A 4,718-nucleotide genomic window follows, 5' to 3' on the forward strand; every position below is an offset into this window, starting at 1 on the left:
GGGGTTATTGATCAACCCTCACTCTTACAACAAAATTAATAATTTAAGTAAAAATGAAGGGGTTCAAATAGAAGATTCTAAGGTTTCTGCCAATTCTCACACTCTTGAATCTATGAAATGCCAAATCCAGTGATCTTTCCTCCTTCCTACATTTAAGTCTTCACCTCCGAAGTGTAGCTGCCATCAAGCGTTGCTATTCCACAGAACCCCAATTGTCACCTGGGCCACTTAGGAATGGCTACAGCAGAACCTCCTTTTTGTGTTTTCCTTTTCCAGGCTTGTTGCTTTACCGCCGCGGGCATGTGTATCCTTGAAGTGGCTTGCCAGGGAGGCAAATGGTATAATAAATGGAAGATAGCGGTGAAAGATAAGCTATTAATAGGAAATGATACGAAAAAAGGAACTTCCGACACAACCGGAGAGAAGGTAATAGCAGAAGAAGGAGGGACGACGGCGACGAGCGGGATGGTGGCGACGAGCCAGCAGAAGCAGCCAGCCGTAATGCAACCGGCAACAGCAGCACCAGAAAAGTGAACAGAGCAGCCCCTCTAAGGTTGCCAGTTTTCAAAACTGTGGTTCAGTACCCTTAATAATCAATGCTCGCAAAACATACAAACACTTCTGTCCTCAATCCTTTCTTTCCAGAAAGATTTCCCCTTAACTTTAGAAGGAATAGTTTATCCTTAGGGAAGAGTTTTCAGTATGTTAAAAGAAGTGGGGTAATTTTAGGAATCAGAAATCTACTGGCTGTCAAGTTGTGGCTTCCGAATTTTAACTATCTGTGTGACCTTGGGCCATTCCCTTACTTTTTCTGGGCCTCAGTTTCCTCATTTGCAAAATGGCAAGATAGGAAGGGCTGTTGAGCTAAAAAGCAGCCGAATACATCTTACCTATGGACATAAAGAGCTGGAAGAGACCTCAAAGAGAATCTAATCCAGAGAAACCCGTGGCCTCGAGGCCACATGTGCCTCCTGGGTCCTTGGGTACAGCATTTTGACTGAGTCCACGATTTACAGAACAAATCCTTTTATTATGGGAATTTGTTCCGTGAAGTTTGGATTCAGTCAAAGGGCTTTGAGGAACTAGAGGGCCACATGTGGCTTCGAGGCCACAGGTTCCCTACTCCTGATCTAGTCCAACCTGTTCATCTTATGACGACAAAACTGAGAGCCTGAGAGTGGAATGATTAACAGAGATAGGTTTTGAACCCAGATCCTCTCACCCCAAATCCAGGGAACTTCACCATAAGGCCTTCTATGAAACTCTTAAGATTATTGTTCTATGAGTACAGAGCAGAAGGATAGTATGAATAATAAGGCTAGATAATATTGATATCCTGTTTTAAGCTTTTGCAAAGCTTTTTACAAACAGTTTATTCAGTCCTTATGTAACTCCATCAGGGAACAGCTTCACCTATTATTTTTCCCATTTTACACAGGCCCAGAGAAATAAAATAATTGCCCCATAGTCACACAGCTATTTTGATATCCAAAGCAGAATTTGAATTCAGGTCTCCCTTGAGACCAAGTCCAGAACTCTTAACAATACAGTATCATAGGCACATCCTTGGGATTGAGCTAAATTATGAAATATCAACTACCAAGTTCTAAAGCTAAATCTGGAGGACACCATTGCAAGATTCTGCTCTGATTATACCAATTATAGGACAACAGATGGAAGGGCTGTCCATGCCAGCATGTGTATATATGTGTAAATATATTAGAGTTTACTGGGTTAATTGGCAGTTTACTCATGAGACTGGTCCTTGGCAGCAGAAAGACTGAATAGTGGATACCTTATGCCAAGTATAGAAACAAAACAAAGAATAGATAGTGCCAGGGATGGTCCGGAGTCACACTCAAATTTTTCCATGAGATAGTTGGAGTTTCTTTTACTGTTTACATTAATTCAATTTACATTAACTGTAGAGTCGACACTCTGGCTCCTGCCATGCGTACCTCATCAAGGCTCAAATCCCCTCTAGGCTGTGCACTTAAGATCTTACTTTCAAGCAATAAAATCTAGTGAAATAAGCTTTCACTATTACTATGTGCCAGGCACTTTCCTAAGCTCTGGGGATACAGAGACAACCCTTGCTCTCAAGGAGCTCACATAATGGGGGAGAAAACATGCCAACAACCATAAATACAAGATATATACAGGAGGCACTCACATTAAGGGGGATCCAGAAATGTTTTTTACAGAAGGTAGGATTTTAGCAGGAATCTGAAGGAAGCCAGGAAAGCCAGAAGGTGGTGATGAGGAGGGAGACATGGTCAAACTATGCTTTAGGAAATGCAATTAACTGAGTGGAGGAGGAATCAGAGTGGGGAAAGGAGGCAGAGAGACCAACAATAAACTAAACAGAATTCCTGGGGAAACAAAGATACCTACTCATGCTCCTGACTTAGCTCCTTCCTGGTAAGGCAGGCAGGGTTGGGGGAACTTCCCACTGAAAAGCCTATTCAGGCTTTTTGGAGTGTCAGAGTAGGACAGATCTGAAGAGTCCATCAGCACTGAGGGTAGTACAAAGCTGGTTTAAATAGCAACTGCTGATACTTATCTCCAGGGCCCAGCCCTAGAGGAATTCTTCTCCTGACACCCCACAAGGAAGTTAAGGTGAGCAAAAAAGGGGAAAAGACATTTTGTAATGCAGGAAGAAGGGTATTTGGTTTAAGGGTGAGGTGAGACTATTCCAGAGGGTTCTGAATGTCTGTTTCTGTCTCCTCTCAAACGAGGGGTACTGGGGCGGGGTGCGAGGGGGAGAGTCTCATTTATGTGGGAACAAACCTGCTCCAAAACAGGAGTATGAAGTCCAGAGGATTTAGAATTGAAAGAGACCCGTTTCAATCCCTTCATTTTGCAGATGAGGAAACATAAGAAAGAGATACAGGAAACACAATTGCTAAGCTGGCAGCTTGCTTGTACTGCTTATGTCCCATTCTCCCCCCACCCATATTTTGCAGATAAAAATTGAATGAGCATCTGCTATGTGCCAAGCATTGTCTTAGGTCCTGGGGAAACATACAAAAGTGAGACAGCTACTTCTATTAGGGGGATACGATATATACTTGTAGTTGTTCAGTCGTGTCTGACTCTTCATGACCCCATTTGGGGTTTTCTTGGAAAAGGTACTGGAGTAGTTTTCCATTTCCTTCTCCAGCTCGTTTGACAGATGAGGAAACAAAGGCAAACAGGGTTTAGTGACTTGCCCAGGGTCACACAGCTAGTAAGTATCTGAGGCTGGATTTGAACTGGATTTGAACTTCCTGACTCCAGGCCTGGCGCTCTGTCTACTTTGTGCCACCAAATAAAAAGAAGACATAATAATGATGATACCATTTATATAGCGCTTTAGAGTTTTCAAAGTGATTTACAAATGTTACCTCATTTGGTTTTCACCACAACTTTGTGAGGTAGGTGTTAGGATTATCCCCATTTTGCTAATGAGGAAACAGATTTGCCCAGGGTCACAAAGCTAATAAGGGCAGAGGGGCTGGATTTTAAATCAGATCTTCTGACTCTAGGTCTACTGTGTCATCTAATTGCAAAATAAATGCAAAGGAGGGCCACTAACAACTTTGGGGATCAGAAGAGGACTCCTAGAAGCAGGAGAGGCTTGAAGATTCAGTTAAGGGTTCCAAGAGGCAGAAATGAGGAAGGCAGGCAAACACTCCAGGCACAGGGGACAGCCCGTGTAAAGGCTAGGGGACAGAAGGTAGAATATGGTGAAAGTGAGACAGCGAGGTCCCTGAGGGAACTGGGGAGGGAAGGAAGGGGGGAGGGGTGATTTTCCCAAGGTCACACAGCATGCCAGGGGCGGAGCCCAAGATGGGACTACAACCAAGATCCCCAGTCTGTCTCACAAATCAAATCCTTCTACACGCACAAGTGATCCCATTCAGTCTTGCCTTCTCCAGCAGAGGATCTTAGAGTCGGCAAGGCGGGATTGCAGGCGGGCACGTAGAGAATCCCAGGGGTGGGGGGCTGGGTGTGGAATACACGGAAACGCAAGGAATCCCAGCAAGGAGGGTGCACCGGAGCACTCAGGGGGCTTTCACGGAGGTACACTGGGGGTCCCGGGATTGGGGGGAAGGGCGATGCACAGAGGACACAGGGGACCCAGAGTTGGAGGGCGGTAGCTCTACAGGCACCTGAAAGGGTGCCGGGGGGCCTCTGCGGGGGCGCGCAGGGGGTCCCAAGGAGTGGGTGGTTCCACCGGGGCTCGCTCCGCGATTGCAGAAGGGAGTGGGGTGGGGGAGAGGGTGGGCGCGGGGGCAGCAGCCGTTGGGAGCCGACTCCCCAGAGAAGGCTTCTTGGGACGGGGCCGCAGTTGCGGCTGGCCCGGAGTCCGTCCCCGTCCGCCACTCGCCATGTCGCCCGCAAAGATGGGCACAAGTGGGGAAACGAAGCAGGGGGGACTGAAGCGTGGGGGACTGAAGTTTGTGGGACCGAAGCATAGGGTACGGAAGCGTGAGGGACCGCAGGATGGGGTACCGACCGCTGAGGGACCACAGGATGGGGTACCGACGGCTGAGGGACCGCAGGATGGGGTACCGACGGCTGAGGGACCGCAGGATGGGGTACCAAAGGGTGAGGGACCGCAGGATGGGGTACCGAAGGGTGAGGGATCAAAGGATGGGGTACCAAAGGGTGAGAGACCGCAGGATAGGGTACCGAAGGGTGAGGGACCGCAGGATGGGGTACCGAAGGGTGAG

The 4,718-nt window shown here is 47.4% G+C and overlaps 1 long non-coding RNA gene across 1 annotated transcript in view; it reads left to right on the plus strand.

The window, feature by feature from the left end:
- The first annotated feature begins 3,949 nt into the window (after positions 1-3,949).
- LOC114027879 overlaps positions 3,950-4,718 on the plus strand; it is a 9,942-nt gene continuing 9,173 nt past the window's right edge. The window contains exon 1 of the long non-coding RNA XR_003567306.1: positions 3,950-4,065. This is a non-coding gene — a long non-coding RNA (uncharacterized LOC114027879). The remainder of the gene's footprint in view (positions 4,066-4,718) is intronic.

The sequence above is a fragment of the Vombatus ursinus genome, unplaced genomic scaffold (assembly GCF_900497805.2).
Source record: "Vombatus ursinus unplaced genomic scaffold, bare-nosed wombat genome assembly UNPS02014864.1, whole genome shotgun sequence".
Classification (NCBI taxonomy): Eukaryota; Metazoa; Chordata; class Mammalia; order Diprotodontia; family Vombatidae; genus Vombatus; species Vombatus ursinus.